The 26,485-nt window shown below is 37.1% G+C and overlaps 1 pseudogene; it reads left to right on the forward strand.

Moving 5' to 3' along the window:
• The first annotated feature begins 7,021 nt into the window (after window positions 1-7,021).
• The window catches only part of LOC132305227 (PAP-specific phosphatase HAL2-like), a 29,581-nt pseudogene continuing 10,117 nt past the window's right edge, over window positions 7,022-26,485 (forward strand).

Below are 26,485 nucleotides of genomic sequence, written 5' to 3' on the forward strand. Positions count from 1 at the left end.
TATGGTTGCTTGGTTCATTACTGGACTCGTGTGAGACGCTCAGAACTTCATTGTCTAACTCCGCTCCAGAAGGTGTAATCACAATGGATATAGCCAAGAGTTGTTTGCTAAATGAAGAGATGAGAAGAAAAACACAGGGATCCTTTTCACAGTCAGAGATCTTGGTTATAGAAAAGAGGGGGAGAAGTAATAGCAGAGGTTCGAAGAATAGAGATAATAACAGAAGCAAGTCCAACAAGTTTGCAAATGTTGAGTGTTATCATTGCGGGAAAAAGGGATACATCAAAAAATATTATAGGCAGTTGAAGAAAGAAAACAAGAATGAGAAAGGGAAGGGAACAAAGAATAGAGATGACAAAGATGGTGATAACAGAGTTGCTACCACCACTCCTGCAGACTTCCTCATTGTTTATGATAATAAGACGATAAATGTTGCATACAATGAGACCAGTTGGGTGATTGACAGTGGTGCCTCCATTTATGCTACATCTCGGAAGGATTTCTTTACATCTTATAAATCTAATGATTTTGGAACAGTAAAGATGGGCAACGATGGCTTGGTTAAAGCCATTGGAATTGGGGATGTGTATCTAAAGACGAATAATGGCACGAAGTTAGTTCTCAGAGATATGAAGCATGTTCCTGACATTCGTTTGAATTTGATTTCTGCAGGTAAACTTGATGATGAAGGGTATTGCAGTACTTTCAGTGATGGTCAATGTAAGCTCACTAGGGGTGCTATGGTTGTGGCCCGAGGCATAAAGCACTCTGCACTGTACATTCTGCAAGCAAATATCTCCAACGACATTGTTAATATGATGGAGGATAATGATACAATAGAGTTGTGGCACAAGAGACTGGTTCACAAGAGTGAGAAAGGATTAGCTCTACTAGGGAAGAAAAGTCTACTATATGGATTGAAAAGTACACTTCTGAAAAGGTGTACTCATTGTTTGTCAGGGAAGCAGAGCAGAGTCTCCTTTAAGAATTCCTATCATTCGAGAAAGTCAGAGATACTGGATTTGGTACATTCAGATGTGTATGGCCCTATGAAGACGAGAACACTTAGTGGCTCCAGATACTTTGTGACCTTCATAGATGATCATTCAAGGAAGTTGTGGGTATATACCTTGAATTCAAAAGACCAAGTGTTGGCAGTGTTTAAGCAATTCCAAGCCTTAGTTGAGAGATAGACTGGGAAGAAACTGAGATGCATTCGTACTGATAATGGCGAAGAGTATTCTGGTCCTTTTGATGAGTATTGTAGACAGCAGGGTATCCAGCATCAAAAGACAACTCCTAAAACTTCTCAGTTGAATGGCGTAGCAGAAAGGATAAACAGGACACTGGTTAAGAGAGTGAGATGTTTGCTTTCACAAGCCTAGTTGCCAAAAATCCTTTTAGGGGGAGGCATTGAGCACAGTTGTTCATGTATTGAATCTTATACCCTATGTTCCTCTACAGTTTAATGTGCCAGACCAAGTTTGGACAGGTAAGGATGTTTCCTATAATCATCTACGTGTTTTTGGATGCAAAACATTTGTGCATATTCCAAAAGATGAAAGGTCCAACCTGGATGTTAAACCGCGACAGTGTATATTCCTTGGCTATGGCCAAGATGAGTTTGGGTATAAGCTTTATGATCCAGTTGAGAAGAAAATTGTGAGAAGCAGAGATGTCATGTTTGTAGAAGATCAGACAATTCAAGATATTGAGAAAAACAGGGAAATCTATGTCTCAACAAGGTGATATCTTGACAGATATGGATCTAGCTCCTCTAAAGAATCTGCCATCTCAAGTTAAGAATGATGTTCAGGTTGACTACCGTACAGGTGATATGGATATTCCCCTACAGGTTTAGGGAAATGTTGAAACTGATGAGCAATTGACAGCGCCTGAGATTCCATTAGAGATTCCATCCAGAAAGTCTCCCAGAGACCGACGTCCTTCCACTTGGTATTCAGTAGAGCAGTATGTGTTATTGACTGATGGGGGAGAGCCCTAGTGTTTTGCAGAAGCCGTAGAAGATGAACACAAGACAGAGTGGGTTGAGGCCATACAAGATGAGATGCAGTCATTGCATGATAATCACACTTTTGAGTTAGTGAAGCTACCTAAAGGAAAAAGAGCTTTGGAAAACAAGTGGATTTACAGAAAGAAGCCAAATGGGTTCTCTTCACAGCCACGGTACAAAGCTAGATTGGTTGTCAAAGGGTTCAGTCAAAGAAAAGGTATTGACTTTGATGAGATCTTCTCTTCAATCATAAAGATGTCATCGATCCGTATAGCACTTGGCCTAGCAGCTAGTCTTGACTTGGAAGTTGAGTAGATGGATGTGAAAACTGCCTTCCTTCATGGTGATTTGGAGGAAGAGATTTATATGAAGCATCCAGAGGGTTTCAAAGTAAAAGGGAAAGAGGATTATGTGTGCAAGCTGAAGAAAAGCCTATATGGTTTGAAACAAGCACCGAGACAGTGGTATAAGAAGTTTGAGTCTATTATGGGGGAGCAAGGCTACAAGAAGACAACTTCTGATCTCTGTGTATTTGTTAAAAAATTCTCTGATGATGATTTTATTATTCTACTGCTTTATATGGATGACATGTTGATTGTTGGTAGGAATGCTTCAAGGATTGACCAGTTGAATAAGCAATTGAGTAAGTCATTTACTATGAAGGATTTGGGGCCAACAAAGAGAATTCTTGGCATAAGAATCAGTCGTAATAGGAGTACCAAGAAGTTATACTTGTCACAAGAGGAGTACATTGAAAAAGTGCTTCAGAGGTTCAATATGGACAACACTAAAGTGGTTAGCTCTCCTTTTGCTACCCACTTCAGACTGAGTACAAAGAAATGTCCTTCTACAGATAAGGAAAAGGAAGACATGGAAAGAGTTCCTTAAGCCTCAGCAGTAGGAAGTTTGATGTATGCAATGATTTGCACAAGACCAGATATAGCCCATGCAGTTAGTGTAGTTAGCCGATTCTTGTCAAATCCGGGAAGAGAACATTGGAATGCAGTGAAGTGGATCATGAGGTATCTTCAAGGCACTTCCCGTTTGAGACTTGGTTTGGGAAACGGACAACCATTGTTAGTTGGCTACATAAATGCAGATATGGCAGGGGATGTGGATACTCGTAAGTCTACTTCGGGTTATTTGATCACTTTTGCAGGTAGGGCTGTAGGTTGGCAATTGAGACTTCAAAAGTGTATTGCTCTTTCTACGACAGAGGCAGAGTTTATTGCAGCAATGGAAGCGACTAAAGAGTTGCTATGGGTAAAGAAGTTCTTGAGAGAACTTGGTTTCAAGCACAGAGGTATGTGTTGTTTTGTGATAGCTAGAGTGCTATTCATCTTGCTAAGAATTCCAGTTTTGGTATTGTACATTAATGTGCTCTGATACCACTTTATTGGGAGAGATAACAATAAACAAATATAGCGGAATAAATAAACAAATATAGCGGAATAACTCTTCTCCCTATATGCAACCAAATATAGTATATCTTTACTTTTATATCTGCTAAAAATAATAAGGAAAAAAAAACAATCATACCAAGCCACAAGAACACAAGCAATTTTTTACGTGAAAAATTTCCCCAATGTGATGAACAAAAACCACGGGACCTGGTCCAGTTGAAACCTCCACTATCAACCAAATAATGGGTACACAAAGTCTTCTATAATCATAATTAGAGGCTACAATACATCACATCAAGTTATCACCAATCTTGGCAAAAACAAAGAGAATTAGAGAGAAAAATAGCAAAACCTGGTTACTGTTTACGGGCACGAATCACTGTTCTGGTGCTCAAACTCCGATCTCCACCGTTCAGATTTTAAATCATTGAGTCATGAACCTCTCCTCCAAATTTTAGCTCGATCGGACCATGGATGAAGCAGGATCAGATGTTTGATGAAATCTGGGCAGAATAGAAAAAACCTGCGTTTTTCTTCTCTCTCTTGTGAAAAAAAACGGCTAATCTCAATTCAAACCATAGCACAAGAAATATACGTAGTTCAAGAAAAATCAGGGTTACATCCATGGATGAGAAGAGATTTATTATATATGTAGAGATATTACAATAGTAGAGAATTTTAACACCGGACCATGCACACAAACTCTTAACCGAGTTCTCTGTGTACGCTATGAGACTCCCTCTCGCCATCAGTGTTCAATCTACCAAACCCGTAACTCACCCTTACCATCATCGTACTCCCTCATGAGGCTACATCTCTCTCAACTCATAACTCTCAACAATAGCCTAAGTGTCTATTTATAGAGTAACATACCCAATTCCTTTGTGAACAAGGATTACAATTTCTTAGAGCCTAATTTACGTCTCTATAAGAAATTACCATAAAAAATACACTCTAAAATAGAAACTAATAATAATGGGAATTTGAGACATAATTCCTAACACTAGCATGGATCAAATTACCAAGTTGGCCAATCACATATTTCACCACCCTCGAAAGATCTACACTAAAATCTCTCTCATAACCCTAGCTCGCCCTCCTAACGAATCCCACCACAATCACAAGATCATGCAAACCATATTAACCGCCACACAAACAACATAACCACCATAAGTAACAGCAATAAAAAGAATCAACCAAGCTGGGCTGCAGTTGCGTAATCTCCATCCATGGATTAGAACCTCCACTACCATGAACCCATCTATAATGAGGACTCAGTGCTAGTTGAACCACCAAAAGATACCATGTTGGAAAGAATTAAGTACTGGTAGCGCTGTATTATAGGATCATTTTAGAAAAGGTTACCATTTAAGGTGGTCTTAAGCTCTACTCGCACGCTGTGGGGCAACAGAGGACTCAAGAAAGTGGTGGCCAACTCAAAAGGTATTTTTTTCTTTCAATTTGATAGCATTAAGAATTTTAAAAGAATAGTAGCGGGGGATCAATGGTACCTGGCAGGGAAACCAATTAGTCTTAAATTGTGGGAGCAGGATTCAGGTAACTCAGCTAACCCTCACACCTCACCAAGCTCACTATCAATTTGGGTCATGCTCTTCAATGTGCCCTTTGAATACTGGTCCCCAAAAGGTCTAAGCTATGTGGGTAGTACAATTGGAAAACCCCTATATGCAGACGAGATCACTAGAGACAAGAGTAGGCTTGATTTTGAAAAGATATGTGTTGAAATTACCCCTATTTCCCTACTTCTAACCTCTTTCCAGGTGAGACTGGGGAGTAAGATAGAAACCATTAGAGTCTATTATCCATGGATTCCCCAAAAGTGTAGCTCATACTCATCTTTTGGTCACAATGATGATGATTATAGTGCAAAGCAGGTAGATAAGGGCAGCCCAAAAAATGTACATACTGAATCAATTGACTGACACATTGTAACTAAGAGTAATGGAAGGTCTGTTTGCAAGCCCATCCCCAACCCATTCTCACCATCTAACTCTCAGAACAATATTAGAGCTGCATCTACTTCTAGCTCAATTGACCATTGTGTCCTAGCTAAGATAAACAAAGTCATCCCCACTTCTAGCTCAATTGACCATAATGTCCCAGCTAAGATGAACACAATAATCCCCTCTGACAAGACAATCCAATTACCTTAAATCACCCTTCCCATTACTAAACCTCACACAAGCAGTCTACATTCAGGTGCAACAGCAGTAAACACAAAAGCCATTAACTTTGTAATTGATCTTACTCCCTCTAACCTTAAAACCACAAGAAAGAAGCCGGTCCCCAACTCCATAGTTGTAACTTCTAAACAATTTGAAGCACTCACAGAAGAGAGTGTGCATAAAGATATCCAATACTCAGTGGAGCTTGCCTCCTCATCAGATGGTGACTCCCTATCAAGTTGTAATGATCCAATATTCTCATCTTCAGTGGAAAGATTAATGAAACCAAGGAATCCTACTCACTTAAAATATTCCAAGATTGACAAAAGGGCAAGAATTGTTAAAGGTTTGACCACCCTTAAAGGGTATAGAGGTATGTGTAGCTTAAAAACCTCATCTCAATGATTTGGGGAGCTTGAAACATAAGAGGGCTCAATTTTCCCCTCAAACAAAGAAGAGATTAAGTTCCTTATTAGAGACATTGGAATTTTAGAAACCAAAGTTAACAGTGGGAATGTTGCGTTGGTGCATAAAAATATTACTCCCCAATGGAAAATCAAATACAATTACTCCTCATCTATTTTGGGAAGGGTTTGGGTCCTATGGGACTCACATAAATTGGAGATTGTATCTTCCAATGAGTGCAATCAAGCAATAACCTGTACTATCTTCCTTAAGGACCTGAAGCTGAAGTGTAAAGCCTCTTTCATCTATGTTCTAACACCGCTGTGGATTGAAGGGCACTATGGAGAAATCTTGACCTGAATGCAACCACCAATGAACCTTAGATACTTCTTAGTGACTTCAATATACTTCTTCATGTTAATGATTCTTTTGGTGGAACTCTAAGATGGACACCTGACATGCTGGAATTCAAAGATTTCCTTAACTCTAATGGGCTTAAAGACCTAAGATTTAATGGTATCTTCTATATATGGTCCAATGGGAGCTTTGGATGTGCTAACATCTCAAGGAAGCTGGATAGAGTCCTCATCAATCAAGCTTGGATGACCTCATTCCCACAATCTGAATGCCAATTCCTACCCCAGGGAATTTTAGAACACTCACCTATGATTGTTACCTTTAGAACACTGACTCCTAGAAGGAACACTCCCTTCAGATTTTTTAACTTCTGGGTTATCAATCCCAACTTCTTGACCATTGTTTCACAAGTTTGGCAAATAGAGGTCCATGGATCAAGGATGTTTAGGCTGGTGCAGAAAATAAGAGCTCTCAAACATCCACTCAAGCAGCTTAACAAGAGAGAATTCAGTGCCATTTCATAGAGGGTTGCAGCCTGTAGAGATGATTTACACTCTTGCCAGAGGCACTTTGACTCAAACCCATCACAAGACTCACTCAAACTCAGAGAAAATGAGCTAGAACAACAACTATCAGAGCTTGTTTTGGCTGAAGAAATGTTTTTCAATCAGAAATCACAGGTTCACTGGCTTAGGGAGGGAGATCAGAACACCTCTTTCTTTATGAAAAGCTTCAATTCTAAGGTTAATAAGAGGAAGATCTTTTCAATCACTGATCCCAATGGTGTCCAACTTCAAGGTCAAGATCTCAAAACTGAGTTGCTCAATCACTTCCAGTCTATCCTTGGCCAAAGCCGTAGCAGCTACACAGTTTCGACTCTATCTCATCAGTGTTCACAAGAACTATTTCCATCCCACCTTTTTCCCTCACTCACAACAATACCCACAGACACAGAAATCCAAAACTGCATTTTCTCATTCCACCCCTATAAAAGCCGAGGACCTGATGGATATAACTCATACTTCTTTAAGTAATCTTGCCATTAATAGGACAAGATATTGTGGCAGCTGTTAAAGACTTCTTTCTTTCAGGAAGAATGCTAACTGAAATCAATAGCACTTACATTACCTTGGTTCCCAAAAAACCAAACCCAACCTCAGCCAATGATTTCAGACCTATTTCTTGCTGTAATATAATCTATAAAACCATTTCCAAACTAATCTCCATCAAATTAAGCCCTATACTTCCCTTCCTAATCAGCCATGCCCAAACTGCATTCATCAAAGGAAGACAAATCTTTAATAATATCATCCTTGCTCATGAGTTGTTAAATGGTTATCATAGAAGAAATCACTCCCCCAACTATGCCCTTAAGATTGATCTTAGGAAAGCTTTTGACTCAATTCACTGGCAATTTATATTGGATACACTATTTCTTTTTTGGTTTCCTCCTCTTTTCATTAACTGGATTACTCAATGCATTACTACCCCATCCTTTTCAATATCACTCAATGGGGAACTATTTGGCTATTTCAAAGGTAGAAGGGGTATAAGACAAGGAGATTCATTGTCACCTATGATGTTTGTCTTAGCAATAGAGGTGTTATCACTATGTGTTAATAGACAAATTGAGATCAATGCTGGATTCACCTACCACAGGAGATGCAAGAAACTTTCAATCACTCAATTAACCTTTACAGATGATATTTTGATGTTTTCTCATATTAACTTGGCCTTAATTCAGGTGCTATTGGAAGCACTTAACCAATTCTGTAGCTTATTTGGTATGTAACTCAATAGATCAAAATCCAAAGTGTTCTTCTCAGGTGTGGACAATGGCTCAAAGTCTACAATCTTATCACTGTTCCAGTTTGAAGAAGGGACACTACCTGTAATGTACTTAGGCCTCCCATTATCCTCATCTTTAATCAATGCTAAAGATTGTCAGACTCTTATTGAAAGAATTACTGCTAGAGTAGGCTGTTGGACAGTTAGGTTCTTGTCATATGTAGGAAGGGCAGTGTTGGTCAAGGCAACACTTTCTTCCATCCAAGCATACTGGTCATAATCATTCATCCTTCCTAAAAAAGTACTAAATTAGATCAACCAATTGCTTAGGAGTTTCTTCTGGACTGGGGTTGCTTGGCATGCTATTTGTAGGCCCAAGGCTAATGGAGGACTTGGTTTTCAAGATTTGGTGTTGGCCAATAGAGTATCTAACTTGAAGCACATTTGAAAAATTTACAAACAGAAAGGAGCCTGTGGGTGGAATGGTCCAAAGTTTATCTCTTAAAATCAAAAAGCTTCTGGTCAGTTAAACCAACAAGTTTGAGCTCAGGCTTCTGGAGAAAGCTATTGGGTTAAGGTCAATTGCAATGGGACTTATAAGACACAAGGTAGGGGAAGGGAAAGATACAACACTATGGTTAGATTACTGGCTACCTAATGGTCCAATTACACTGCAGTTGGGACTCAATGAATTAAAAATTCTTCAACTTCATAATAGCATGCTAGTTGATAGCCTAATTTCCAATAATTATTGGGTCAACCCTAACACCTTACAGCTGCACCAGTTTTTTCAAACCAGAAACTTCTTATCCCAATTACATGAACTGCCTCTCCCTATCATAATTCCAGATGTTATTGAATGGCTACCTAGTCCCACAAAGGAGTTTTCTATGTCACACACATACAAGTACTTCACTCCACCCTCCCCAGTTTTCTATTAGCACAAACTAATCTGGTTCAAGCACCATATAACTATGCATAGTCTCATACTATGGATGGCAATGAGGGTAAGACTATACACTTTTGATGTTAAACCTGTTTTCCACAAACACTACACTAACAGCTGCTATCTATGCAATTCTGCTTGGGAGTCCATTGACTATCTCTTTTTTAAGTGTGCCTACACTTCTCACATTTGGAAATTTGTTCATGAAGTAGCAGGATTCTATATTAGGTCTGACAATTGGACACAACTACTGTATTGGTGTATTGCCCACTGGAACTCAGATTTTTTAGTACACAAATTACTTTGGGCTGTGGCTATTTATTTCATTTGGATGAAGAGGAATGCTAGAGCTATTAACAACATATTAGCCTCATCCACTAGCATCATAGCTCAGGTGAAAAGTTATGTTAGAGCTAGACTAGCAACAACCAAACTCACAGCCAATTCTGATTTAAAGAAAATCCACTATATCCAATAATACAGTTATTGTTTCAACAAGGGTGTGCCTCCTTTAGTTGTCAGCTCCTACTATCACCCTGACTCATGGTACTGAGCATGTTGATTGTGGAATAATCATACTATTACTTTGAAGGAGAATTATCCTGTTGATCATAAGTCTGTTTGTCCATTTTGTATCTCCTAGTTGGTGTAACTGTATTTTGGATTGGTTGTTTGTTCCTTATTTGTCGTTTGTTCTATGTTTGTTGATTCCCCTAATTGGGGCACCATGTATATTCTTCAATCTTTTATACAAGCTTATCATTTACCCCAAAAAAAAAGTATAAACTTGAAAGGAAAGAAATATGGATAAACCTTTTCTTTGTATTAGCACACAATTCACAAGTTTATACGGGTTCTCTTTATAGGAGAGAATACACGCACAAAATCAGAAAACTGATTACAGTAACTAGCTGGCCTAATTAATAATTTTCTAAATTACAGCATTTGACCAATATTCTATTTACAGCAAATATCCTCCAAATATTATATTTACAGCTAATAATATTTGGTAGTATTACTACCGAATCTTTCTTTTTCAACACTCCCCCTCAACTTAAAGGTTTTTTTTTTTTTTTTTTTTTTTTTTTTTTTTTTTTTTTTTTTTTTTTTCTTATGGTAGCTCTGATACCATATAAACTTGAAAGGAAAGAAATATGGAATAAACCTTTTCTCTGTATTAGACGGGTTCTCTTTATAGGAGAGAATACATGCACAAAATCAAAAAACTAATTACAGTAACTAGCTGGCCTAATTAAAAATTTCTTAATTTACAGCATTTGACCAATATTCTATTTACAACACATATCCTCTAAATATTATATTTACAGCTAATAATTTTTGGTAGTATTACTACCTAATCTTTCTTTTTCAACAGAAAGCCAGCAATTAAAGGTGACACATCGAATCTTCCATGTGAAATTATATGCACAATACTCTCAAAACTACCCATCAAGTCTCTACTGCAATTCAAGTGCATTTGTAAATCATGGCGTGCTGGGATCTCTGAACCCCAATTTGTGAAATTGTATCTCAATGAATCAATTAAGTTGAACCATCAAAGACTCTTTCACTTGGAGATGTTGTCCGAACCTTTCTACTCCATAGGCTATGAATGTTTTGATATTTCAGTGGAAAAACTAAGCTTTCCTTGTAAGAAGTATAGGAAGGCTGGAATGGTGTGTACTTGTCATGGTCTAGTACTATTGGGTCTTGACCATAACAAGATGTGTGTAGTATGGAATCCACCTATCAAAGATTATAAAAAGTTCTCATGTCCATCTCACAAATATGACAAATATAAGCCAGAAGGATTTTGCTATGATTCTTCCATGGATGATTACTGATATGGAATATTCGACTAGATAAGAATTCAAGTGACATGGAGACTCAAAGGGCATGGATAAAATTAAGGAGATAGAAATAACAACTATTACCCTCTCCAATGACTCTTAATTTCGTAATGGACAAGAAAAGTAAATTTGTTTCATGATAGAAGACTACTACCGTTAATGCTTCTATAAAAGAAGTCATTAGTCAACCTAAAAAGGTACGCGATAAATCTTATATTTAATCCTTTATCGGATATTCAACTATCAAGTACTAACTTAACCGTCGGAGTGCACTTAACCAGCACAACGCTGGTCGTCACTTCTATCTTATCTTCGAGGAAACATCTTCGACTCCGGCCCGTGTAGATTTTGTGGTACCCTTCGAATCTGAGACGCGGGTTGATTAGGTCCAGGTCCAAACCCGAGGGATATCAAACAATTAAAGTATTTAAAAATGAACACGGAATACAAAAATGATTTAAGAAATAAAATTAAAAGCTGAAAGAAACTAAAAGAAAAACCTTATATCACAATTAGTCCAATCTGATATTCCAAAACCTCAATAAGTTTACAACTCAGGAATCCATCCAGTGGACCCCTTATTAAGAATTCTCAAACTTAAACTGAAACTGAAATAAAAACTAAAGCTAACATAGAGAAGATTCCTACGTATTCGGAAGAATCAATATCTGTATCTGCTCTGCATGTCCAAGCTCTAACCCTGGAACTGACGAACACCTGTAAAATAAAAGAGTGGGTTAGGCCCACATGCAAGTCCTGATCTACTACGGTCTAAATAGTAATCTGATACGCAGATACATCCTAGAAAGACTGAACAATATCTAGAGTATTTCATATATGTATATATAGTACACACTATAGAATGCTCGCTAGTCCAATAGGTCTGTCTCAGCCTGAATAGAAGGCAACATGCAAAAACGCACCCTAAGATGGGCATGAGTACCTAGACCTACTAGGGAACAACACCTATGTCCAGTAATTCATTCTAGGCGATATACGCACCCTAACCATGGTCCTGAGACTCAAGCTCATACCATGGCACATATAATAAATATATAAAGTCTGTACTCCTAATACAAAATATCATTCATCTGTATAGTGGTCTGATATATGTATAACAAATCCATCGTGAAACCATAATAGGTCATTCAATTTATTTGATTGACATGACACAAGTAGGTAATGGACTTAACCTTTATGGTTAATCCATACCTTAATCCAAATTAGGTAGAACTTAGTGTTTTGAACTAATCCATTCCCAATATAGGTAGGTCTTAGTGTTTTGAACTAAGATATCCCTAATATGACACCGTCCTATACCGGTTCATATATATCCATATAAGTAGGACTTAACCTTGTAATCCAACTCATTCCAAATTAGGTAGGGTTTAGTGCTTGAACTAATCCATACCTAGTATGTCACCGTCCCATACCAGTGCATACCATCCTCCAGTTTACATAGTTAATAACACAGTATAATTATTTATTAACCACATCCCAGAATAAGCATAAATATAGTTTAGCATGTATGCAACCAATTTATGCATCCAATATAACATTTAGATATCTCATTACAGTTCTTTATATAAATGAAAAGACTGTACATTTAGCTCCTCCAATTAACATAGTTGACGAAAATAGTATTAGATACTAATCAACCATACTCCAAAATTTGCATAAATATAGTTTAACATGTGTATAACTAAATTATGCATCCAATAACAATTTTAGAATCCCAGTTCCAGTCCCTTAAATTCATAAATTAAGATTATACAATTTACTTCTCCATATAGTACCATAACTGATGCATTGTATGGCAGATTTTAAACATCAGTTAATTCCAACGAAGCATACACATATTTAACTACTATATGCTTATATCACAGCTAAAAACATGTCTCACAATTTAAGATTTTGCAGAGAAATAAAATTCCAAAATAGTAGACAATAGAAATTAATTTTCAAATCATCCACCCACGGGTTCATTGTTTAATCTTAGATTAATTCCGTTCTCAATTCCTACTTGCAATCATGCTTCCTAACATTTTTATAAGTCTTAAACATTAAATTAGAACATCCAGTAGCCTTTAAATAATTTTAGAAAATCCAATTTCAGCCGAAAAGTCCCTAAAACTCAATTTCAGTGCGTTTTAAAAGAGAGCAGGCTCTAGAAAAATAGGAGCCTGCTCTTTTCCATCTAGAGGCGGCTCTAGACTCTTTAGAGCCTGCTCTAGTCCACCAAGAGCCAGATCTAAGGGTTTTAGAGCTCGCTCTGTCCATTCTTGGAACCTGCTCTTGCTCCCTTAGGCGCCGTCATCCGTTTCTGTGTCTTCTTCTCCAACTCCGGTAATTAACGGAGCCTCTGTGGTGTTGTTAAATATTTGTTCTAGGTTCAAACTCAGTCCTAGGTACATATTAAACCACTGATATTCAATGATAACATGCATGGAACATAGTTTTAGAAGCAACGATCACAGAACCTTAGTCTGAAATTTTTAAGCAACCCACAACAGATTAATTTGGTGAAATTAAATACTGTGTTAATAACTTATTCTAGGGTTTGTTTAATGTCTCAGACTAATCCTCAAGCACAAATATATATATTCACAACAAGAATTTAACACAAGATTTAAAACAATCGGCAACAAGATCTCATTTAAAACTTTTAAGCAACATTAAAACAGATTAATTCAATGGAACTAAAAACTGATTAAACATACATATAAGATGATTCATAACATTCGTTTCATCTATTTTAATCTTTGATTAATCCCTGGAGTCTTAACTAGGCATGCACAGAACACGAATTAGCGGGAAAGAGAAGAACAGAGACTTGCCTGCAGTTTTAGATTTTGAAACTGTAATCCACCGTCTCTAAAGTTTTCGACAACGTACTAGACTATCGTTCCACTCCTCCAGTGCTCTTGGTTCAACCCAGAAGCACTCCACTCCTTCCACCTTAAGCCTCTCTGTTTATTACTCAAACTCCCTCTCTATTTCTCTGCCCTCACAACTCTCTGTATGACTCTGTTACGTGAATAGGGTTAACAACCCTTGGCAGATGTATGTTTATATATTTATAAACTTTACTTGAAACCCTAAGTTAAATCCTAAACCAACTACGAGTCAGCTCAAAACCTAGACACGATGAATAATACAAAACCCTAATAATTAAACAGTTAAATTACATTTAATTTACAAAGCCACATAAGCATATAAATAATTAAAACACAATACAATTCCACATAAGCACATAAATAATTAAACCACAATAAAATTTAAATAACCAAATCCATAAGTAATTTAAATAAAAGGAAACAAGCAAGAAATCAATAAACTAACAACAATTGTAATTAAATAATTTAAACAAAATGCCGGAATTATCCTTTTAAAATTAGGGGTATTACATTCTTCTCCCCCAATAAAAGGAATTCCATCCTCGGAATTCGCTCTTACATTCTTTCCATAATTTAGGAAACTGAGAGCGAATAACATCCTCTCGTTCCCAAGTAGACTTAGCCTCATTGTGATGACTCCATTGAACACGAACTAAAGCGATAACCTTATTATGAAGGATTTGATCCCGACGGTCAACAATACGACACAGTGACTCCAAATAGGTTGCATTCGACTGCAACTTAATCTCCCCAACATCGATATGCTGATACCGATCCGCATCGCGCAGAAATTTCCTTAATATGGAAACATGGAATACGTTGTGTATGCTTATCCAAAGTATCCGGAAGTGCCAATTGATAAGCAACAGCTCCAACGCGATCCGTGATCATAAATGGACCCACAAACCGCGGTGATAACTTCCCTTTCTTCCCAAAGCGCATAACACCTTTCATAGGTGACACTTTGAGTAGAACCTGATCTCCAACCCTAAACTCCAAAGCACGAGTACGCCGATCAACGTAACTCTTCTGCCTACTCTGAGCAGTGCGCATACGATCCCTAATAAGAGTAATCTTTTCAGAAGTATCCTTAATAAATTCAGTACCCAAGAACCTGTCTCTCTAACTTCCATCTAACAAATAGGTGATCGACACGGTCAACCGTACAATGCCTCAAATGGTGTCATACCAATAGTCTTTTGGAAACTATTATTGTACGCAAATTCCATGAGTGGTAAGTAATCCTCCCAATGGCTCGTGAAATCAAGAACACACGACCGAAGCATATCTTCCATGATCTGATTCACTCTCTCAGTCTGTTTATCAGTCAGAGGATGATAAGCAGTGCTAAGATGCAACTCTGTACCCAAAGCCTGTTGAAAACTCTTCCAAAATCCAGACACAAAGCTCGAATCCCTGTCCGATATGATAGACAATGGAATGCCATGTAGCTTCACAATCTCTGCAATGTAAAGCCTCGCCAACTGCTCCGTAGTGTAATCAGTGCGAATAGGCAGGAAAAGAGCTGATTTGGTCAATCTGTCCACGATGACCCAAATGAAATTATGCCCCTTGAAAGAAATGGGCAATCCATCCACAAAGTCCATAGAAATGCTCTCCCATTTCCACTCTGGTATCGGTAGTGGTTGTAGAGCTCCTAGCGGCCTTTGATGATCAACCTTAACCATCTGACAAGTACTACACTGAGAAACAAATAAAGCAATATCCCTCTTCATACCAGCCCACCAAAACTGCCGCTTCATATCTTGATACATTTTGTCTCCTCCTGGATGAATAGAGAACCCAGAGTGATGAGTCTCAGTCATCACATCCTTCCTCAAATTGTCAGCGGAAGGTACCACTAAACGTCCCTTATATCTCAAGCCTCCGTCAGTCCCAACATAATAAATTGGAACTTCCCCAGCAGCTATCTCTGCAACTTTGTCAATACACTGTTGATCCGTGAGTTGTACTTGCAGAACTTTATGAATAATGGAAGGTGTAACCACCATGCAAGCCATAAAAGCATCCGATAACTCATCCACATTCCTTAAAGCATTCCACTCAGTGGTGAACAAAGCAGAAAGACTACCAACAAGTCGGCGACTGAGTGTATCTGACACCACATTCGCTTTCCCTGGATGATACTGTATAAAAAAGTGATAGTCCTTTACAAACTCCAACCATCTGCGTTGTCTCATATTCAGTTCCCAATGAGTGAACAAGTACTACAGACTTTTGTGATTGCTAAACAATCTGAAGGATTCACCCAACAGATAATGCTTCCAAATGTGTAAAGCAAAGACCACATCTGCTAATTCCAAATCATATGTTGGATAATTAAGTTCATGAGGCTTAAGCTTTCGAGATCCATAAGATATCGGTCACTCCTCCTACATCAGAACACATCCAAGACCCTACAATGAAGCATCCGCGTAAACAAGATACTCGATCCCGCTCCCTGGAATAGCAAGAACCCGGTGCAGAAGTCAACTTCCTTTTGAGCTCCCCAAAAACTCGCTGACAATGTTCATCCCACACGAACTGTACACCCTTCTTAGTCAGATAAGTGAGTGGTCCAACTATCTTAGAGAACCCCAGGATGAATCTCCAATAATATCCCCCTTTCTGACAGCACGTGCCCCAGAAACGTTACTTCCCTCTACCAAAATTCACACTTCTCAAACTTGGCATACAACTGGTGCTCACGAAGCATCTGCAAAACTATCCGAAGATGTCTCGTATGATCGTTCTCCAATCAAGAATAGATCAAGATATCCTCAATGAAGACAATAATAAACTGATTCAAATAAACCCTGAAGACTCTATTCATTAAGTCCATGGACATTGCCGGTGCGTTAGTTGTCCCAAATGGCATGATACGACACTCATAAGAACCATATCTCATGAGAACCATTGTCTTAGGAACATCTTGTTCCCTAACCCTTAACTGATGATACCCAGAACGCAGATCAATCTTGGAGAAATATGTGGCTCCCCTTAACTGATCAAACAAATCATCAATCTTGGGTAAGGGATACTTGTTACGAATAGTAACTTTGTTCAACTCCCTGTAATCAATACATAAGTGAAGTGAACCATCCTTCTTCTTCATAAATAGAATCGATGCTCCCCAGGGTGAAGTATTACTATGAATGAAACCCTGGCTGAGTAATTGCTGAATCTGATCCCTTAGCTCTCTCATTTCCCCTGGTGCCATCCTGTAAGGTGCCCTAACAATAGGCGTAGTGCCTGGAGCTAAGTCAATCACAAAGTCGATCTCGCGACTAGGTGGCAACCCTGTAATCTCTTGAAATACATCTGGAAAGTCCTGTACAATTGATATGCGACCCAATGACACAGTAACCTCTTCTTCCGTTTCCTCCTCCACATGGAACGAATAAGTGCTAATGACCATGTTAGGTCGTGGCATAGCGACGACATACATAACCTGACCATGTATGGCGAACACGAATGACCTATCATATTAGCTAACTTGAGTATGGTAATGCAATAACTAATCCATGCCACGCATCACATCATAAATGTGCATGTCCAAATCAAAAGATTGGCTAGATATCTGAGTTTACCAATATCTAGTGTCATCAACTAAACTATCCCAACCCAAAATGTTAAATACCCGTAGAGCATAACACGGAACATATACACAATATTCAGACATCTACCCACTTGTAGATTTATTGTTCCATCCTGGGAATTCCGCCTTCGAAACCAAACCTACCATTTTGATTACACAAGTTCTTTTATAAACTCCTTGGAAATCGTTCCGTTTTAACACAACAAACCTATAAGCAAAGCTTTGTGTGCTTGATAAAAAATAAATCACTCTACTGTGACTTTCCGTTATTATCACATCATACACAATTCACTATAGTTTAAATAAACCATAGGTGTATAAATCCAACAATGCCATCATAATCCACAACAGAGATAGCCAAAACTACTAATTTACTTTATTAAAAACTTCTTTAAATCATAAACCTCCAAAAGAATAATTGTCAAATATTCTTTATAATACTATTGTACGCCATCGAAACAATACTACTCTTTAAATAACACTCCCACTCCTACTAGTAATGAAAATCATAGCACTCCTAGAAGAACATTCATTCTTGAACCCCGGTAGCCTCCGTCTTGGACGCTTCGTTATCATCTCCATCTTGATCTTCTTCGGGGTCTTCCTCTTCACTTGGCTCAGCTTCAAGCACCACCGAAGTTATGTTCGGTCCACAGTATGGCGGCCAATCCCGCACACAAGAAACCTTCCTTACCTTATACTCCGAGACAACACTGACTGGATACAAGTCCTTGGTCTCTAGCTTTGCCTTCTTGGTCGGCCTTCGCAGAGGAATTATCGGAGTAACATTCCTCTTCTTCTAGTCCCTCTTTGCTTTCATCGTGGACCACATCCTTCTCCTAGTGCCAAACATTCTGAAATTTCAGAATAAAATTGACATCAGTACTTTCTAAACCAACCGTAAAGTAATTCAACGAATCCTAAACTTAAGTTCTAATCAAGAGATAACGCTATGCGGAAGTCTTAATACGAAACACCCTAGAGACACTTGAATCTGGAGTGCTCTGATACCAACTGTGATACCCCTTGGATCCGAGAAGCGGGTTGATCAAGTCCGAGCCCAAACCTGAGGGATACCAAACAATTAAAGTATTTTAAATCGAACACGGAATACAAAAATGATTTAAGAAATAAAATTAAAAGCTAAAAAAAACTAAAAGAAAAACCTTTTATCACAATTAGTCCAATCTGATATTCCAAAACCTCCATAAGTTTATAACTCAGAAATCCATCTAGTGGACCCCTTATTAAGAATTCTCAAACTTAAACTGAAACTGAAATAAAAACAAAAGCTAACATAGAGAAGATTCCTACGTAGTTGGAAGAATTAATATCTATATCTGCTCTGCACATCCAAGCTCTAACCCTGGAACTGACGAACACCTGAAAAATAAAGGAGTGGGTCAGGCCCACATGCAAGTCCTAATCTACTACGGTCCAAACAGTAATCTGATACGTAGATACATCCTAAAAAGACTCAATAATATCTAGAGTAGTCCATATATGTATATATAGTACACACTATAGAACGCTCGCTAGTCCAATAGGTCTGTCTCAACCTGAATAGAAGGCAACATTCAAAAACGCACCCTAAGGTGGGCATGAGTACCTAGACCTACCAGGGAACAACATCTATGTCCAGTTATCCACTCTAGGCGATATACGCACCCCAACTATGGTCTTGAGACTCAAGCTCATACCATGGCATATATAATAAATATATAAAGTCCGTACTTCTAATACAAAATATCATCCATCTGTATAGTAGTCTGATATATGTATAACAAATCCATCCTAAAACCATAATAGGTCATTCAATTTATTTGATTGACATGACACAGGTAGGTGATGGACTTAACCTTTATGGTTAATCCATATCTTAATCCAAATTAGGTAGGACTTAGTGTTTTGAAATAATCCATTCCCAATATAGGTAGGTCTTAGTGTTTTGAACTAAGCCATCCCTAATATGACACCGTCCCATACCGGTTCATATATATCCATATAAGTAGGACTTAACCTTGTTATGGTTAATCCAACTCATTCCAAATTAGGTAAGGTTTAGTGCTTGAACTAATCCATACCTACTATGTCATCGTCCCATACCGGTGCATACCGTCCTCCAATTTACGTAGTTAATAACACAGTATAATTATTTATTAACCACATCCCAGAATAAGCATAAATATAGTTTAGCATGTATACAACCAATTTATGCATCCAATATAACATTTAGATATCTCATTATAGTTCTTTATATAAATGAAAAGACTGTACATTTAACTCCTCCAGTTAACATAGTTGACGAAAACAGTATTAGATACTAATCAACCATACTCCAAAATTTGCATAAATACAGTTTAACATGTGTATAACTAAATTATGCATCCAATAACAATTTTAGAATCCCAGTTCCAGTCCCTTAAATTGATAAATTAAGATTATACAATTTACTTCTCCATATAATACCATAACTGATGCATTGTATGGCAGATTTTAAACATCAGTTAATTCCAACCAAGCATACACATATTTAACTACTATATGCTTATATCACAGCTAAAAACATTTCTCACAATTTAAGATTTTGCAGAGAAATAAAATTCTAAAAATAGTAGACAATAGAAATTAATTTTCAAATCATCCACCCACGGGTTCACTGTTTAATCTTAGATTAATTCCGTTCTCAATTCCTACTTGTAATCATGCTTCCCAACATTTTTATAAGTCTTAAACATTAAATTACAACATCCAGTAGCTTTTAAATAATTTTAGAAAATCTAATTTCAGCCAAAAAGTCCCTAAAACTCAATTTCAGTGCGTTTTAAAAGAGAGCAGGCTCTAGAAAAATAGGAGCCTGCTCTTTTCCATCTAGAGGTGGCTCTAGACTCTTTAGAGCCTACTCTAGTCCACCAAGAGCCAGATCTAAGGGTTTTAGAGCTCGCTCTATCCATTCTTGGAACCTGCTCTTGCTCCCTTAGGCGCCGTCATCCATTTCTGTGTCTTCTTCTCCAACTCTGGTAATTAACGGAGCCTCTGTGGTGTTGTTAAATATTTGTTCTAGGTTCAAACTCAGTCCTAGGTACATATTAAACCACTGATATTCAATGATAACATGCATGGAACATAGTTTTAGAAGCAACGATCACAGAACCTTAGTCTGAAATTTTTAAGCAACCCACAACAGATTAATTTGGTGAAATTAAATACTGTGTTAATAACTTATTCTAGGGTTCGTTTAATGTCTCAGACTAATCCTCAAGCACAAATATATATATTCACAACAAGAATTTAACACAAGATTTAAAACAATCGGCAACAAGATCTCATTTAAAACTTTTAAGCAACATTAAAACAGATTAATTCAATGGAACTAAAAACTAATTAAACATACATATAAGATGATTTATAACATTCGTTTCATCTATTTTAATCTTTGATTAATCCCTGGAGTCTTAACTAGGCATGCACAGAACACGAATTAGCGGGAAAGAGAAGAACAGAGACTTGCCTGCAGTTTTAGATTTTGAAACTGTAATCCACCATCTCTAAAGTTTCCGACAACATCCTAAACTATCGTTCCACTCCTTCGGTGCTCTTGGTTCAACCCAGAAGCACTCCACTCCTTCCACCTTAAGCCTCTCTGTTTATTACTCAAACTCCCTCTCTGTTTCTCTGCCCTCACAACTCTCTGTATGACTCTGTTACGTGAATAGGGTTAACAACCCTTGGCAGACGTATGTTTATATATTTATAGACTTTACTTGAAACCCTAAGTTAAATCCTAAACCAACTACAAGTTGGCTCAAAACCTAGACACGATGTATAACACAAAACCCTAATAATTAAACAATTAAATTACATTTAATTTACAAAGCCACATAAGCACATAAATAATTACAACACAATACAATTCCACATAAACACAAAAATAATTAAACCACAATAAAATTTAAATAACCAAATCCACAAGTAATTTAAATAAAAAGAAATAGGCAAGAAATCAATTAAACTAACAACAATTGCAATTAAATAATTTAAACAAAATGCCAGAATTATCCTTTTAAAATTAGGGGTATTACAGATTTTTACATCAACAATTGGCGTCGTCTGTGGAACACGATGTTTGATGATAGTCATCCTCCCAAAATCCACCCGGAGTTGAGTGGATTTCGTTCAACAATCATTAACAGGGAATCCTCTAATTTTTATTTTATTTTTTTCTATTTCATTGATCCATGTATTATTTATATATGGTGATCGACTAACCAAAACTTGATTCAGTTACGACTTGATCCACTAATCGGATTAGTGTCAATTCACTACCATCCCTGAAATTACAGTAGAAGTATCTATAATCTTTAGTCTTTGACCAAAAAGCCATTATTTATTTTTTTCTTTTGTACAAAACTCCCATTAAACTTCATAATTAGTTTTTTCTTATTTTCTCTATAAAGAAGGTTGATAAATCAACATTCCATAATTTATTGATTAATGCAACAAAATAGTTAATGACTTGCCAATTGAATTGATTAATAATCTAAAGGCCGAAGCTAATAAATTGTCGTACAACTCATTATTTTTATATGTCGTTGTCACATATATTGTACTTGCAAAGTGGTTCCATTGTCAGAACATTCAATAAATTGCAAGTTATGTTTATTTCTCCGTATTGTTCATGCTATTCTATCCTTGATACAAGAGCTTCTAATATGTTATGGTCAACCATGCATTCTGATCAAACTAATTTTTAGAGTCAAACATGACTAACAAAATGGCAGCAATGATCTAAGATCCAAGGTCTGATATTGTGTCTTGTATTCTCCATTCTATCAAACAACTGGAATTATTTGGTCAACTAAAGTTTCATAGATCTAACAGTTCCAGTAATCTTTGAACCGAAAGCTGTTTGAACCGTACTGAAACTCCATTAAAGATCCGGCCCAAAAGCTCAACATCAATTTTTTTTTTTATTCCACATGGAGTGGAGCTGAACCGATAGAAATCAGATATTCTTCTTTAGTCTTCGTAGTGACAAGACAGAAGCAACTTTTAATTCTTCAATGGACATATGTGTTACTGGAATAGTGAATTTTATAGACACCAACATTACATATACACTTGTGCAGTGCCACTACAGACTTGGCTCTAGATGATACTAATACATGCCTGAACCTGTGATAGTGAATATTTCAAGTTATTGCTATTTTTCTCGAGGGCAAGACTTCTTCGCGAGAAGTGCTGAAGTATGATTTATGTGCTAAAGCATAACTGAATATCCAATTTTAACTCAAATTCAAGGTACTTCCACTTTAAGGTTTTTGTATCTACTGTCTTGCAATAAGTAGTAAAACTAAAAGATGGAAGGTTGGAAACTGAACACCCTACGTGAATTTAGATAAATCTAGTTCATATGTGCTATAATCATCTGACTATTTGGAAACTATATTTTATTTATGAGAAAGAGATTTGAATTTTGAATTGTTTGTGAAATATCTATCATTCTTTCCATTGACACTACAAGATTAATAATTGCAAGTACTTTTTAGTGTCACTATTCTATTTATATGGAGCCTATATTCAAAAGTTTAAACTCAATATACTTTGAAACTGGCAAAATAAATAAAGTCGTGGGGTTTCTTATGAATTAAAGCAATTTAGTTGTGACTGTTATAATTGGGTTGGATACCTGACTTAATTATTGTCATATCCTATGGTGTCTTCTCGGGCGGTGCACAAAATAGTGCATAAAACTTTGAGTTTGGAAATTAGTGTCAAGTGGGCACCATAATTTAAATTATAAACCGCTTAACACCTATACTATGTAGTATGAGTGAGAAGGGATCGTCCCAAGAGATTGAGGTGTCGTACTAGGTTGAGGAATCAAAATTAGGGTTAGTAGGTCGAGTGATCAAAATAGTGGTTGGTTGGTTAAATTAAACTAAAGTAAACAATAGTGCAATGGAGAGAATAAAAGAGAGAGAGAGATCTTGGGGTTTAGAGATCACCACTAAGCATAACTTTTCTACACCTTTAATGAATGATTAATGAGGGAAAGAATATGTATTGCAACAAAATGTGCGTGTGCGGTTGTTTTAATAAGCATGGATGGCAAATTAAGCATATATTGTATAAACAACATGGTGGATAGCACACATATCAAATTAAGCCATTAATCCTTTCTTTAAGCTCATAATCCAAACACATCATAAGGTTAGAGATACATGTTACTTGCTTTCATAAGTATGGAACATCAACAACAAGCATAGATTGTCCTCCCATTTAACAACTACACTACAACTAAGCTAATGACATGAAATTAAGCTAATTAAACTAAAGGAGAAGTACAATCCATCAAGCAATGAGTATGAACCATCAAATAAACCACAAGAACATGACATTAAGCCCTATGTCTTGACATTCTCTAGATCTATAGCATCAACACACATAGACATGCATCAATAACATAAGAAATAGAGACAAACACAGGAACATCTATTCTAGCATACATAGACATATGGATAGAATGAAATAATCAATTAGAAGTATTAAACCACATAAATCATTGAAGAAACAAGATCTATATATATATAAGTGTCAAGACATGAATCACAATACAAATCCCCTCAAAATACATAAATCAAGAAGTAGAAAGCATGCTTAGGGCTAACTCTAGCCCCAAGAGGATGTCTAGCCACTCATGGATGATGTCCTCCAACCCTCAAGGGCAAGCTCCATGGAAGAAATCTGCTCCTTGGTTGATAAAGAGTCTCCAATGGTGTCTCTAGCCTCCTTCTCCTCTTTTCTTCCTCACTAAGAGTTCTACAAGGTATGATATGATATGATGTAAAAAGTAATCCTTATCCTTATATAGGTAGGTTAAATGACACCCAAAATGAGCTGGGGTCGTACAGCAAATATTCCCCAATGATTGGATAAAGGACAACTTTTTGTGAGCTGGAAATTTAACTTTTTCGCACTGGAGGAAGTTCAATCGATCGAACCTTGGACTTGGATCGATCGAATATGGCTGAGATCTATCGAACTTAGGCTGGATCGATGCTCAATAGTGGCTCCTTTTTGGAAAAAACAAATCTGAGATATTTTGAAGATATTTTTGGGAAAAGGATAAAAGTGGTTGGTAGGGTGGTACAACTGGATAAGATCAATCATTTGAATAAGAACAAGAATGTTTGATCGATCAGAGAAGGAAGTTGGATCGATCAAACTTTTGAGATCTTTGAACAGGGACAAACATGGCTCAGATCCATCTTGAAGTGCTGAGATCTATGAAAGTTGGATCGATCGAACTTTTCTTGAGATCGATCAAAGTTGCTAAAATTCCACCATTTGTTTCCTTTTGCTATACTTTGCTCCTTTCTTTTATTCATCCCAGAATTGCTTCAATTATGCTCTTATTTGGTTGAGTTTGCTTGTTTTGGGGATAAGTACCTGAAAATAGAAATAACACGAAATTAGTACAAAATGGTAAAATAAGATAGATAAAGGTTCTAGAATACCTAAGCTTAAGGGGTTTAAATACACACTTTTTAGTGCTCATCATCCTAAAATCAAAATTTATCCTAAAATCATAATTTTGGAGATTATTAAGATCTTTTTTGGGAAGCTTGAAATTTTTATTCCTGTCATAAAGTTTTTCAAGATAACGTGTAACTACGAACCCCCTTATCAAAGGTGGTGATCAACAAGCTGACTAAAACCTCTCAAGATTACTACGTCCCCCATATTAAAAGGGGTCAAAATCAAAGTGCCCCATACTATAAGGGCTTGAGCTGAGTAAAGCTTGTAATTATCGTCCCTTGTTAAAGGGTGAGCTGGGTGCAGCTTATAGTACTCTACTTCCCTTGTTAAAGGGTGAGCTGGGTAAAGATCATACTAATCTACTTCCCTTGTTAAAGGGTGAGCTGGGTGCAACTCATAGTACTCTACTTCCCTTGTTAAAGGGTGAGCTGGGTGAAGCTTATAGTAATCTACTTCCCTTGTTAAAAGGTGAGCTGGGTGAAGCTCATAGTAATCTACTTCCCTTGTTAAAGGGTGAGCTGAGTGAAGCTCGTATTAATCTACTTATCTTATTAAAAAAACGAGCTGAGTGAAACTCGTATTAATCTACTTCCCTTATTAAAGGGACGAGAGGTCGACTACACCTTATTAAATGTTTTCTTATTAAAGGGACCAAGGGCCAACAACACATTCTTCTCTTATTAAAGGGACAAGTATCCGAGTACTCCCTCTACACAGAAGGGTGAGATAATTAAAGCTTCCTTCATTTACCAGAGAGACGAGACGACTACCTCTCGTATTAAAGGGTCACCCTCCTTCAGATTACACCTCTTCCCCTATAAAGGAACGAAGGGTCAACTTCATCTTCTTCCCTCGGTAAAGAGACGAAAGGTTAACTACTCCCTTATTAAAGGGTGAGCTCACAATGCTCGAGCAAATCTACTTCCCTTATTAAAAAGGGCAAGAAAGTAATCATCAAGCATGCTTAGCTTGGAAGGACTTGGCATTCTCGACGCTTGACAAGCAAGATTTCAGGAATGGGAGGCTACTAATATAGAATATTCGACTAGATAAGAATTCCAAGTGACATGGAGACTTAAAGGGTATTGATAAATTTAATGAGATAGAAATAACAACTATTACCCTCTCCAATGACTCTTAAATCCATAATAGATAAGGAAAGTAAATTTGTTTCATGATAGAAGACTACTACCGTTAATGCTTCTATAAAAGAAGTCACCAGTTAACCTAAAAAGGTATACGATAAATCCCATATTTAATTCTTTATCGGATATTCAACTATCAAGTACTAACTTGACCGTCAAAGTGCACCCGACCGGCACAATGCCGGTTGTCACTTCTATCTTATCTTGTAAGAAACATCTTTGACTTCGTTCCGTGCAGATTTTTGCATCAGCAATTACAAGGTGGTATTTATGTCTAAAGCTAATTTTTTCGACCAGATGATTTTTTTTTTTTTTTTTGGTTTTTAGTTTCAAAGCTCAATGTTGGACCAAGCC

The sequence above is a fragment of the Cornus florida genome, unplaced genomic scaffold (assembly GCF_030987335.1).
Source record: "Cornus florida cultivar Cherokee Brave unplaced genomic scaffold, ASM3098733v1 CherokeeBrave_3.0.0_Hap2_Chr04, whole genome shotgun sequence".
Classification (NCBI taxonomy): Eukaryota; Viridiplantae; Streptophyta; class Magnoliopsida; order Cornales; family Cornaceae; genus Cornus; species Cornus florida.